Raw genomic sequence first — 16,345 nt, 5'->3', positions numbered from 1 at the left:
TACCACTACTATAACTATAACCAGTCACTACCACTACTATAACTATAACCAGTCACTACCATTACTATAACTATAACCAGTCACTACCACTACTATAACTATAACTATAACCAGTAACTACCACTACTATAACTATAACCAATCAATACCATTACTATTGCAGACACTACCACTACTATAACTATAACTATAACCAGTCACTACCACTACTATAACTATAACCAGTCACTACCACTACTATAACTATAACCAGTCACTACCACTACTATAAATATAACCAGTCACTACCACTACTATAACTATAACCAGTCACTACCACTACTATAACTATAACCAGTCACTACCACTACTATAACTATAACCAGTCACTACCATTAATACTGCAGACACTACCACTTCTATAACTATAACCAGTCACTACCACTACTATAACTATAACCAGTCACTACCACTACTATAACTATAACCAGTCACTACCACTACTATAAATATAACCAGTCACTACCACTACTATAACTATAACCAGTCACTACCACTACTATAACTATAACCAGTCACTACCACTACTATAACTATAACCAGTCACTACCATTAATACTGCAGACACTACCACTTCTATAACTATAACCAGTCACTACCACTACTATAACTATAACCAGTCACTACCACTACTATAACTATAACCAGTCACTACCATTACTATAACTATAACCAGTCACTACCACTACTATAACTATAACTATAACCAGTAACTACCACTACTATAACTATAACCAATCAATACCATTACTATTGCAGACACTACCACTACTATAACTATAACTATAACCAGTCACTACCACTACTATAACTATAACCAGTCACTACCACTACTATAACTATAACCAGTCACTACCACTACTATAACTATAACCAGTCACTACCACTACTATAACTATAACCAGTCACTACCACTACTATAAATATAACCAGTCACTACCACTACTATAACTATAACCAGTCACTACCACTACTATAACTATAACCAGTCACTACCACTACTATAACTATAACCAGTCACTACCATTAATACTGCAGACACTACCACTTCTATAACTATAACCAGTCACTACCACTACTATAACTATAACCAGTCACTACCACTACTATAACTATAACCAGTCACTACCACTACTATAACTATAACCAGTCACTACCATTACTATAATTATAACCAGTCACTACCACTGCTATAACTATAACTATAACCAGTCACTACCACTACTATAACTATAACCAGTCACTACCACTACTATAACTATAACCAGTCACTACCACTACTATAACTATAACCAGTCACTACCACTACTATAACTATAACCAGTCACTACCACTACTATAACTATAACCAGTCACTACCACTACTATAACTATAACCAGTCACTACCACTACTATAACTATAACCAGTCACTACCACTACTATAACTATAACCAGTCACTACCATTAATACTGCAGACACTACCACTTCTATAACTATAACCAGTCACTACCACTACTATAACTATAACCAGTCACTACCACTACTATAACTATAACCAGTCACTACCATTACTATAACTATAACCAGTCACTACCACTACTATAAATATAACCAGTCACTACCATTACTATAACCAGTCACTACCACTACTATAACTATAACTATAACCAGTAACTACCACTACTATAACTATAACCAATCAATACCATTACTATTGCAGACACTACCACTACTATAACTATAACTATAACCAGTCACTACCACTACTATAACTATAACCAGTCACTACCACTACTATAACTATAACCAGTCACTACCACTACTATAACTATAACCAGTCACTACCACTACTATAACTATAACCAGTCACTACCACTACTATAAATATAACCAGTCACTACCACTACTATAACTATAACCAGTCACTACCACTACTATAACTATAACCAGTCACTACCACTACTATAACTATAACCAGTCACTACCATTAATACTGCAGACACTACCACTTCTATAACTATAACCAGTCACTACCACTACTATAACTATAACCAGTCACTACCACTACTATAACTATAACCAGTCACTACCACTACTATAACTATAACCAGTCACTACCATTACTATAATTATAACCAGTCACTACCACTGCTATAACTATAACTATAACCAGTCACTACCACTACTATAACTATAACCAATCACTACCATTACTATTGCAGACACTACCACTACTATAACTATAACCAGTCACTACCACTACTATAACTATAACCAGTCACTACCACTACTATAACTATAACCAGTCACTACCACTACTATAACTATAACCAGTCACTACCACTACTATAACTATAACCAGTCACTACCACTACTATAACTATAACCAGTCACTACCACTACTATAACTATAACCAGTCACTACCATTACTATAACTATAACCAGTCACTACCACTACTATAACTATAACTATAACCAGTCACTACCACTACTATAACTATAACCAATCACTACCATTACTATTGCAGACACTACCACTACTATAACTATAACCAGTCACTACCACTACTATAACTATAACCAGTCACTACCACTACTATAACTATAACCAGTCACTACCACTACTATAACTATAAACAGTCACTACCACTACTATAAATATAACCAGTCACTACCACTACTATAACTATAACCAGTCACTACCACTACTATAACTATAACCAGTCACTACCACTACTATAACTATAACCAGTCACTACCATTACTATAACTATAACCAGTCACTACCACTACTATAACTATAACTATAACCAGTCACTACCACTACTATAACTATAACCAATCACTACCATTACTATTGCAGACACTACCACTACTATAACTATAACCAGTCACTACCACTACTATAACTATAACCAGTCACTACCACTACTATAACTATAACCAGTCACTACCACTACTATAACTATAACCAGTCACTACCACTACTATAACTATAACCAGTCACTACCACTACTATAACTATAAACAGTCACTACCACTACTATAACTATAACCAGTCACTACCACTACTATAACTATAACCAGTCACTACCACTACTATAACTATAACCAGTCACTACCACTACTATAAATATAACCAGTCACTACCACTACTATAACTATAACCAGACACTACCACTACTATAACTATAACCAGTCACTACCACTACTATAACTATAACCAGTCACTACCACTACTATAACTATAACCAGTCACTACCACTTCTATAACTATAACCAGTCACTACCATTACTATAACTATAACCAGTCACTACCACTACTACTGTAGACACTACCACTACTATAACTATAACCAGTCACTACCACTACTATAACTATAACCAGTCACTACCACTACTATAACTATAACCAGTCACTACCACTACTATAACTATAACCAGTCACTACCATTACTATAACTATAACCAGTCACTACCACTACTATAACTATAACTATAACCAGTCACTACCACTACTATAACTATAAATATAACCAGTCACTACCACTACTATAACTATAACCAGTCACTACCACTACTATAACTATAACCAGTCACTACCACTACTATAACCAGTCACTACCACTACTATAACTATAACCAGTCACTACCACTACTATAACTATAACCAGTCACTACCACTACTATATCTATAACCAGTCACTACCATTAATACTGCAGACACTACCACTTCTATAACTATAACCAGTCACTACCACTACTATAACTATAACCAGTCACTACCACTACTATAACTATAACCAGACACTACCACTACTATAACTATAACCAGTCACTACCATTACTATAACTATAACCAGTCACTACCATTACTACTGCAGACACTACCACTACTATAACTATAACCAGTCACTACCACTACTATAACTATAACCAGTCACTACCACTACTATAACTATAACCAGTCACTACCACTACTACTGCAGACACTACCACTACTATAACTATAACCAGTCACTACCACTACTATAACTATAACCAGTCACTACCATTACTACTGCAGACACTACCACTACTATAATGAATTTCAAAATCATACATACTTTAAACCAAGCTAGCAAGCACACCACATTTTCTTCAGGAAATGTGCTTTTCAGTGATCACTGTTCGCCTACTGTCACGTCCATTCTCTCTCCCCCTCTCTGGCACTCCAGGTCGCCAGTTGACTGTTCATTACGCACACCTGCCACCATGGTTACGCGCACCTGCACGGTATCATGAGACTCACCTGGACTCCATCACCTTCCTGATGACCTCCCCTATATCAGTCACTCCCTTTGGTTCCTTTCGTAGGAGGTATTGATCCTGTTCCTGTGGTTCATGTCTGTACGCTACTCGTGTTTCTGGTTTTGGTCCATGTCTCATTTATTAATACATTCACTCCCTGTACTTGCTTCTCGTTACACCTAAAGAGTTTATTTATTATATATAACTACTCCTAGCTACCAGAAGGTCTACATACAAACCTATTCTACATAGTTCTTCAACTACCACAAAAATACTTTTAAAGTGCTGTCATCACTAGATACACCACATTTCTCTCCCAAAATAACAGTCTAAAACGTTATAATCATTACATCATCATTCAACTAAAATCAAACTTCATTCACACTGAACGTTTTACAAAAGTAAATGGTGCATCTGTTTATGTAAAACCCGCAGCATGATTGACTCAGAGTTTATTTTCTGTCCACATGATTCTACCTTTTATTCCAGTCTCCTGACAGAACATCTCTTTGTCTTTCTTCTATCAGTATTCACACAACAACAACTGGCATTTTGACATTTTGGGGATCTAACTTCCCACAATCCAAAGTAATAATGTTGACATAGTAGTCTAGCAAATTAATCAGACCAATTATTTTACTACATTTAACTTTGACTATATTGTGTTTAAATGCTTTGCTTTACACAGCAAAGTAAAACTTTACCACAAAAATGCTTTTAGTGAGCTTTAGGAAGCATCACAACTTTACTTGTCAAGGTACCATCTAGTTCTCTTTAGTGAGCCATGATTGGTCTCTCGTCAGTCTGCATTCAGAGCTTAGTGATCCATGATTCGTCTCTCGTCAGTCTGCATTCAGAGCTTAGTGATCCATGATTCGTCTCTCGTCAGTCTGCATTCAGAGCTCTTCTGATTAACTTCCTGCTGACTTCCTTCTCAGAGCACAAAGACATCATCTATGTACCTCTTCCATGATTGGGGTGATGAGGATGATTTCAGACAGCAGGGGATGAAACGAGGCACGCCAACCGGCGCCCCCAAGGCACATCACGTTCTAGTTAGTTGTTAATACATTCTATGTCCTACATAGTGCACTACTTTTGACCAGGGCTCATAAGGCAACAGTAGTGCACTATGTAGGGAATAGGGTGCCATTTGGGATGCAGATGAGCTCCATCTGAACGACCCAGGGGGGTAATTATGGTATTATTGTCAAGGCTTTGATTGACAGCGCTGCATTCCCTCTAGGGTGCTGCCACCTCATGTCTGTTTACACACACACACACACACACACACACACACACACACACACACACACACACACACACACACTGAACACACACGCACGCACACACGCGCGCACGCACGCACACACACACACACACACACACACACACACACACTGAACACACACACTGAACACACACACACACACACTGAACACACACACACACACACACACACACACACACACACACACACACACACCCTCCAGCCTCCCCTCTGCCAAGCTGTACCAATACCCCATAGCATAACTCTACCCTTCAACCACCATCAGAGGGGGATACACTTGAATAGAATTAATTTAGATTGATGCTCTGAACTGATGGAAGAAATGATCCATCAATAAATATTATTAACAGTTTTTTACAATCACTTTGGCACTAATTTCAGAACCTTGACATCAAAACTCAAAACGGTCATCACTTGTAACACAGGCTGTCCAATGTTCAAAACATTGCATTGTGCATTCATATCTTTAAAGAAATCTTGCACTTGCACAATCATTGGTTCAAAAAACAAATGTATTGTGAAATACCAATGAAACGTTAACCCACACACAAGCAACCGATAGTTTCACTGTGTCATTGTTCGTACGATCATTAAATATTGTAGTACAAAATAGGTGATACATGTTTCATTATGGTACTACATGTAAATACATCCCTGTAAAAGTACTGCAGTAGTAGAGAGAATACTACAGACACAGTGGAATCATTTAACTAAATCTGAAATATATTGATGAAAAACAATACAGTACTGTAAAACATCAAATGCAGTGTTCCTCAACTTGCTTGCTTGTACTGTAAAAAGCAAAACATAGGAGTGATTACTGTACTTCTACATTTTCATCAACTCTGTCTTGTGGTTTTGGCCACAGGTTTTCATCTACATCACAATGGATGTTTTCATTAGCCAAACATCTTGGAAAAAACCTTTGGCCATGGCGAATCCAGGCCTGACACTGGTCTGCCGTGATGTCATTGCATGCGTCATCCATGGCCTGGAGAAGAGTGACTTGTTCATGAGGGCGCCTATCATAAACCTTCCATCTCCATGTGGAGAAAAATTCCTCAATCGGGTTAAGGAAAGGAGAGTATGGGGGTAAATACAGGGTGGTAAATTGTGCATGGGCCTGAAACCATGCTTGTACCATATGAGCATGGTGGAACCTGACATTATCCCACACACTGACATAGGTCACACCATCGGCTCTACAGACCTGATCGAGCTCATCAAGGAAGGTTACAAGGGGACCATAGAAACGGTGTCTGATAAAGAATGATGATGAAATATTACATCCATAGATAATGTAGTCTAATTGGTTCATGCTCCACGCTAATTGGTGACAATGAATCTCGTTATCTTGAAACCTTCATGATCTAAACATGGAATATTGTTTGTCTGTTTCCATACAACTATGCATTAAGAGTAATGCAACAGTTACTTATCATTTTGAGCAGTTGTATCAATTGATAGTTGGATAATTGTAATGAAATGAATAGACACTCATCTGAAATGTAATGTGTGAATTGCCTTTTGAAATAGTAGTACTTTGATGTTAAGATGTGTCATATTAAAACAGGTGATTTTTGTTAAATGAACAAATGATCTTAGTTTTATGTGTATTGTATCCAAGCAATTGAAAAAAGTGTTAGAGTTTTGAAAAATGTGCATTTTGATCATTGGTTGTGAGTTTTGTGTCTAGAGTTTTGAAAAATGACGTCAAGGTTCTGAAATTAGTGCCAAAGTGATTGTAAAAAACTGTATTGTAACCAGTCGGTGATCCACAAAATACCCTAATGTAAGTCTGTGTACCTACAACAGCAGAATCTAACATCATGAATATTACTGTAGGCTGTCTATTCTATTGTTCTATATTCTAGAATGCCACTCACACTGGCTGTGTTCTATTGTTCTATATTCTAGAATGCCACTCACACTGGCTGTGTTCTATTGTTCTATATTCTAGAATGCCACTCACACTGGCTGTGTTCTATTGTTCTATATTCTAGAATGCCACTCACACTGGCTGTGTTCTATTGTTCTATATTCTAGAATGCCACTCACACTGGCTGTGTTCTATTGTTCTATATTCTAGAATGCCACTCACACTGGCTGTGTTCTATTGTTCTATATTCTAGCATGCCACTCACACTGGCTGTGTTCTATATTCTAGAATGCCACTCACACTGGCTGTGTTCTATTGTTCTATATTCTAGAATGCCACTCACACTGGCTGTGTTCTATTGTTCTATATTCTAGAATGCCACTCACACTGGCTGTGTTCTATTGTTCTATATTCTAGAATGCCACTCACACTGGCTGTGTTCTATTGTTCTATATTCTAGCATGACACTCACACTTGCTGTGTTCTATTGTTCTATATTCTAGAATGCCACTCACACTGGCTGTGTTCTATTGTTCTATATTCTAGAATGCCACTCACACTGGCTGTGTTCTATTGTTCTATATTCTAGAATGCCACTCACACTGGCTGTGTTCTATTGTTCTATATTCTAGAATGCCACTCACACTGGCTGTGTTCTATTGTTCTATATTCTAGAATGCCACTCACACTGGCTGTGTTCTATTGTTCTATATTCTAGCATGCCACTCACACTGGCTGTGTTCTATTGTTCTATATTCTAGAATGCCACTCACACTGGCTGTGTTCTATTGTTCTATATTCTAGAATGCCACTCACACTGGCTGTGTTCTATTGTTCTATATTCTAGCATGCCACTCACACTGGCTGTGTTCTATATTCTAGAATGCCACTCACACTGGCTGTGTTCTATTGTTCTATATTCTAGAATGCCACTCACACTGGCTGTGTTCTATTGTTCTATATTCTAGAATGCCACTCACACTGGCTGTGTTCTATTGTTCTATATTCTAGAATGCCACTCACACTGGCTGTGTTCTATTGTTCTATATTCTAGCATGACACTCACACTTGCTGTGTTCTATTGTTCTATATTCTAGAATGCCACTCACACTGGCTGTGTTCTATTGTTCTATATTCTAGAATGCCACTCACACTGGCTGTGTTCTATTGTTCTATATTCTAGAATGCCACTCACACTGGCTGTGTTCTATTGTTCTATATTCTAGAATGCCACTCACACTGGCTGTGTTCTATTGTTCTATATTCTAGAATGCCACTCACACTGGCTGTGTTCTATTGTTCTATATTCTAGCATGCCACTCACACTGGCTGTGTTCTATTGTTCTATATTCTAGAATGCCACTCACACTGGCTGTGTTCTATTGTTCTATATTCTAGAATGCCACTCACACTGGCTGTGTTCTATTGTTCTATATTCTAGAATGCCACTCACACTGGCTGTGTTCTATTGTTCTATATTCTAGAATGCCACTCACACTGGCTGTGTTCTATTGTTCTATATTCTAGCATGCCACTCACACTGGCTGTGTTCTATATTCTAGAATGCCACTCACACTGGCTGTGTTCTATTGTTCTATATTCTAGAATGCCACTCACACTGGCTGTGTTCTATTGTTCTATATTCTAGAATGCCACTCACACTGGCTGTGTTCTATTGTTCTATATTCTAGAATGCCACTCACACTGGCTGTGTTCTATTGTTCTATATTCTAGCATGCCACTCACACTGGCTGTGTTCTATATTCTAGAATGCCACTCACACTGGCTGTGTTCTATTGTTCTATATTCTAGAATGCCACTCACACTGGCTGTGTTCTATTGTTCTATATTCTAGAATGCCACTCACACTGGCTGTGTTCTATTGTTCTATATTCTAGAATGCCACTCACACTGGCTGTGTTCTATTGTTCTATATTCTAGCATGCCACTCACACTGGCTGTGTTCTATATTCTAGAATGCCACTCACACTGGCTGTGTTCTATTGTTCTATATTCTAGAATGCCACTCACACTGGCTGTGTTCTATTGTTCTATATTCTTATATTCTAGAATGCCACTCACACTGGCTGTGTTCTATTGTTCTATATTCTAGAATGCCACTCACACTGGCTGTGTTCTATTGTTCTATATTCTAGAATGCCACTCACACTGGCTGTGTTCTATTGTTCTATATTCTAGCATGCCACTCACACTGGCTGTGTTCTATATTCTAGAATGCCACTCACACTGGCTGTGTTCTATTGTTCTATATTCTAGAATGCCACTCACACTGGCTGTGTTCTATTGTTCTATATTCTAGAATGCCACTCACACTGGCTGTGTTCTATTGTTCTATATTCTAGAATGCCACTCACACTGGCTGTGTTCTATTGTTCTATATTCTAGAATGCCACTCACACTGGCTGTGTTCTATATTCTAGAATGCCACTCACACTGGCTGTGTTCTATTGTTCTATATTCTAGAATGCCACTCACACTGGCTGTGTTCTATTGTTCTATATTCTAGAATGCCACTCACACTGGCTGTGTTCTATTGTTCTATATTCTAGAATGCCACTCACACTGGCTGTGTTCTATTGTTCTATATTCTAGAATGCCACTCACACTGGCTGTGTTCTATTGTTCTATATTCTAGCATGCCACTCACACTGGCTGTGTTCTATATTCTAGAATGCCACTCACACTGGCTGTGTTCTATTGTTCTATATTCTAGAATGCCACTCACACTGGCTGTGTTCTATTGTTCTATATTCTAGAATGCCACTCACACTGGCTGTGTTCTATTGTTCTATATTCTAGAATGCCACTCACACTGGCTGTGTTCTATTGTTCTATATTCTAGAATGCCACTCACACTGGCTGTGTTCTATTGTTCTATATTCTAGAATGCCACTCACACTGGCTGTGTTCTATTGTTCTATATTCTAGAATGCCACTCACACTGGCTGTGTTCTATTGTTCTATATTCTAGAATGCCACTCACACTGGCTGTGTTCTATTGTTCTATATTCTAGAATGCCACTCACACTGGCTGTGTTCTATTGTTCTATATTCTAGAATGCCACTCACACTGGCTGTGTTCTATTGTTCTATATTCTAGCATGCCACTCACACTGGCTGTGTTCTATATTCTAGAATGCCACTCACACTGGCTGTGTTCTATTGTTCTATATTCTAGAATGCCACTCACACTGGCTGTGTTCTATTGTTCTATATTCTAGAATGCCACTCACACTGGCTGTGTTCTATTGTTCTATATTCTAGAATGCCACTCACACTGGCTGTGTTCTATTGTTCTATATTCTAGCATGCCACTCACACTGGCTGTGTTCTATATTCTAGAATGCCACTCACACTGGCTGTGTTCTATTGTTCTATATTCTAGAATGCCACTCACACTGGCTGTGTTCTATTGTTCTATATTCTAGAATGCCACTCACACTGGCTGTGTTCTATTGTTCTATATTCTAGAATGCCACTCACACTGGCTGTGTTCTATTGTTCTATATTCTAGCATGCCACTCACACTGGCTGTGTTCTATATTCTAGAATGCCACTCACACTGGCTGTGTTCTATTGTTCTATATTCTAGAATGCCACTCACACTGGCTGTGTTCTATTGTTCTATATTCTAGAATGCCACTCACACTGGCTGTGTTCTATTGTTCTATATTCTAGAATGCCACTCACACTGGCTGTGTTCTATTGTTCTATATTCTAGAATGCCACTCACACTGGCTGTGTTCTATTGTTCTATATTCTAGCATGCCACTCACACTGGCTGTGTTCTATATTCTAGAATGCCACTCACACTGGCTGTGTTCTATTGTTCTATATTCTAGAATGCCACTCACACTGGCTGTGTTCTATTGTTCTATATTCTAGAATGCCACTCACACTGGCTGTGTTCTATTGTTCTATATTCTAGAATGCCACTCACACTGGCTGTGTTCTATTGTTCTATATTCTAGCATGCCACTCACACTGGCTGTGTTCTATATTCTAGAATGCCACTCACACTGGCTGTGTTCTATTGTTCTATATTCTAGAATGCCACTCACACTGGCTGTGTTCTATTGTTCTATATTCTAGAATGCCACTCACACTGGCTGTGTTCTATTGTTCTATATTCTAGAATGCCACTCACACTGGCTGTGTTCTATTGTTCTATATTCTAGCATGCCACTCACACTGGCTGTGTTCTATATTCTAGAATGCCACTCACACTGGCTGTGTTCTATTGTTCTATATTCTAGAATGCCACTCACACTGGCTGTGTTCTATTGTTCTATATTCTAGAATGCCACTCACACTGGCTGTGTTCTATTGTTCTATATTCTAGAATGCCACTCACACTGGCTGTGTTCTATTGTTCTATATTCTAGAATGCCACTCACACTGGCTGTGTTCTATTGTTCTATATTCTAGCATGCCACTCACACTGGCTGTGTTCTATATTCTAGAATGCCACTCACACTGGCTGTGTTCTATTGTTCTATATTCTAGAATGCCACTCACACTGGCTGTGTTCTATTGTTCTATATTCTAGAATGCCACTCACACTGGCTGTGTTCTATTGTTCTATATTCTAGAATGCCACTCACACTGGCTGTGTTCTATTGTTCTATATTCTAGAATGCCACTCACACTGGCTGTGTTCTATTGTTCTATATTCTAGAATGCCACTCACACTGGCTGTGTTCTATTGTTCTATATTCTAGAATGCCACTCACACTGGCTGTGTTCTATTGTTCTATATTCTAGAATGCCACTCACACTGGCTGTGTTCTATTGTTCTATATTCTAGAATGCCACTCACACTGGCTGTGTTCTATTGTTCTATATTCTAGAATGCCACTCACACTGGCTGTGTTCTATTGTTCTATATTCTAGCATGCCACTCACACTGGCTGTGTTCTATATTCTAGAATGCCACTCACACTGGCTGTGTTCTATTGTTCTATATTCTAGAATGCCACTCACACTGGCTGTGTTCTATTGTTCTATATTCTAGAATGCCACTCACACTGGCTGTGTTCTATTGTTCTATATTCTAGAATGCCACTCACACTGGCTGTGTTCTATTGTTCTATATTCTAGCATGCCACTCACACTGGCTGTGTTCTATATTCTAGAATGCCACTCACACTGGCTGTGTTCTATTGTTCTATATTCTAGAATGCCACTCACACTGGCTGTGTTCTATTGTTCTATATTCTAGAATGCCACTCACACTGGCTGTGTTCTATTGTTCTATATTCTAGAATGCCACTCACACTGGCTGTGTTCTATTGTTCTATATTCTAGCATGCCACTCACACTGGCTGTGTTCTATATTCTAGAATGCCACTCACACTGGCTGTGTTCTATTGTTCTATATTCTAGAATGCCACTCACACTGGCTGTGTTCTATTGTTCTATATTCTAGAATGCCACTCACACTGGCTGTGTTCTATTGTTCTATATTCTAGAATGCCACTCACACTGGCTGTGTTCTATTGTTCTATATTCTAGAATGCCACTCACACTGGCTGTGTTCTATTGTTCTATATTCTAGAATGCCACTCACACTGGCTGTGTTCTATTGTTCTATATTCTAGAATGCCACTCACACTGGCTGTGTTCTATTGTTCTATATTCTAGAATGCCACTCACACTGGCTGTGTTCTATTGTTCTATATTCTAGAATGCCACTCACACTGGCTGTGTTCTATTGTTCTATATTCTAGAATGCCACTCACACTGGCTGTGTTCTATTGTTCTATATTCTAGCATGCCACTCACACTGGCTGTGTTCTATATTCTAGAATGCCACTCACACTGGCTGTGTTCTATTGTTCTATATTCTAGAATGCCACTCACACTGGCTGTGTTCTATTGTTCTATATTCTAGAATGCCACTCACACTGGCTGTGTTCTATTGTTCTATATTCTAGAATGCCACTCACACTGGCTGTGTTCTATTGTTCTATATTCTAGCATGCCACTCACACTGGCTGTGTTCTATATTCTAGAATGCCACTCACACTGGCTGTGTTCTATTGTTCTATATTCTAGAATGCCACTCACACTGGCTGTGTTCTATTGTTCTATATTCTAGAATGCCACTCACACTGGCTGTGTTCTATTGTTCTATATTCTAGAATGCCACTCACACTGGCTGTGTTCTATTGTTCTATATTCTAGCATGCCACTCACACTGGCTGTGTTCTATATTCTAGAATGCCACTCACACTGGCTGTGTTCTATTGTTCTATATTCTAGAATGCCACTCACACTGGCTGTGTTCTATTGTTCTATATTCTAGAATGCCACTCACACTGGCTGTGTTCTATTGTTCTATATTCTAGAATGCCACTCACACTGGCTGTGTTCTATTGTTCTATATTCTAGAATGCCACTCACACTGGCTGTGTTCTATTGTTCTATATTCTAGAATGCCACTCACACTGGCTGTGTTCTATTGTTCTATATTCTAGAATGCCACTCACACTGGCTGTGTTCTATTGTTCTATATTCTAGCATGCCACTCACACTGGCTGTGTTCTATATTCTAGAATGCCACTCACACTGGCTGTGTTCTATTGTTCTATATTCTAGAATGCCACTCACACTGGCTGTGTTCTATTGTTCTATATTCTAGAATGCCACTCACACTGGCTGTGTTCTATTGTTCTATATTCTAGAATGCCACTCACACTGGCTGTGTTCTATTGTTCTATATTCTAGCATGCCACTCACACTGGCTGTGTTCTATATTCTAGAATGCCACTCACACTGGCTGTGTTCTATTGTTCTATATTCTAGAATGCCACTCACACTGGCTGTGTTCTATTGTTCTATATTCTAGAATGCCACTCACACTGGCTGTGTTCTATTGTTCTATATTCTAGAATGCCACTCACACTGGCTGTGTTCTATTGTTCTATATTCTAGCATGCCACTCACACTGGCTGTGTTCTATATTCTAGAATGCCACTCACACTGGCTGTGTTCTATTGTTCTATATTCTAGAATGCCACTCACACTGGCTGTGTTCTATTGTTCTATATTCTAGAATGCCACTCACACTGGCTGTGTTCTATTGTTCTATATTCTAGAATGCCACTCACACTGGCTGTGTTCTATTGTTCTATATTCTAGAATGCCACTCACACTGGCTGTGTTCTATTGTTCTATATTCTAGAATGCCACTCACACTGGCTGTGTTCTATTGTTCTATATTCTAGAATGCCACTCACACTGGCTGTGTTCTATTGTTCTATATTCTAGAATGCCACTCACACTGGCTGTGTTCTATTGTTCTATATTCTAGCATGCCACTCACACTGGCTGTGAGAACAAGAGACAGCTCACATCATAAATAGTTGTGTAAATATTAGTCATATGTTATATTAATTTAGGGGTGGGAGACCGCTTGGTAACACTTTATTTTAAGGGTCCATAATAAACCATATAGAAGGCGTTTACAAACTGTTCACTCACCATTTATTCAGCATTACTCCCACGTTGGTAAATGTTGGTTCGCTAGTTAATTAGCTAGTTATTCACACGTATACTCCCACGTTGGTAAAGGTTGGTTAGCTAGTTAATTAGCTAGTTATTCACATGTCCTTAAACATCCTGTGTTGTGTGCTTGTTCTTTTACCAGGTACAGTTGGAATGTCTACCAATGGCATGCCCACCTTTTTGTGAGAAATTACAGTACTGTTTTAAATGACGTGCAGCTTATAAAGGCTTCATAAAGCCTTCATAAACACTACATAAATGTGTTACTAATCATCTATAACCGTATGTCATGTTTCATAACTGTGTGACATAACCACCAATGTCACATATGACATAAACCTGTGCTTTATAAAGGCTGGATTAAGCACTGCTTAATTTAATATGATGAATAAAGCTTAAATTGAGGTTTCACAAAGCATTTATAACCCTCTCATGCATCTTGGTAGAGCATTGCAAACCAGGATATTGGGTTCAATTCCCAGGACAACCCATATGTACAAATATATTCACGCATGACTAAGTCGCTTTGGATAAAGTGTCTGCTAAATTTAATATATTATATTTCACTAAAACATTTATAAGATGGCCCAACCTCTCTCCCTCTTGGGTGCATAGTCAATATTGGACCTGACCTCAACTTCCCCCAGAATGCTGCTGGGCTGCAGGATGACCATGCTCTAAAGGGCAATCATGCAGAGCAAGAAATGTTGGCAGGGCCTTTTAAAATCTGTTTATACACTGAACAAAAATATAAACCCAACATGTAATGTGTTGGTCCCATGTTTCATCAGCTGAAATAAAAGATCCCAGAAATGTTCCATATGCACAAAAAGCTTATTTCTCAAATGTTGTGCCCAAATGTGTTTACGTCCCTGTTAGTGAGCATTTCTCATTTGCCAAGATAATCCATCCACCTGACAGGTGTGGCATATCAAGAAGCTGATTAAACAGCATGATCATTACACAGGTGCACCTTGTGCTGGGGACACTAAAAGGCCACTATAAAATGTGCAGTTTTGTCACACAACTCAATGCCACAGATGTCTCAAGTTGAGGGAGCATGCAATTGGCATGCTGACTGCAGGAATGTCCACCACTGCTCTTGCCAGAGAATGTAATGTTCATTTCTCTACCATAAGCCGCCTCCAACATCATTTTATAGAATTTGGCAGTATGTCCAACCAGCCTCACAACCGCAGACCATGTGTATGGCGTTGTGTGTTCAGGCGGTTTGCTGATGTCAATGTTGTAAACAGAGTGACCCATGGTGGCGGTGGGGTTATGGTATGGGCAGGCATAAGCTACGGACAACAAACACAATTGCATTTTATCA

Source organism: Coregonus lavaretus (genome assembly GCF_964263955.1).
Source record: "Coregonus lavaretus genome assembly, chromosome: 9".
Taxonomy (NCBI): domain Eukaryota; kingdom Metazoa; phylum Chordata; class Actinopteri; order Salmoniformes; family Salmonidae; genus Coregonus; species Coregonus lavaretus.
This window is presented reverse-complemented; position numbering follows the sequence as displayed.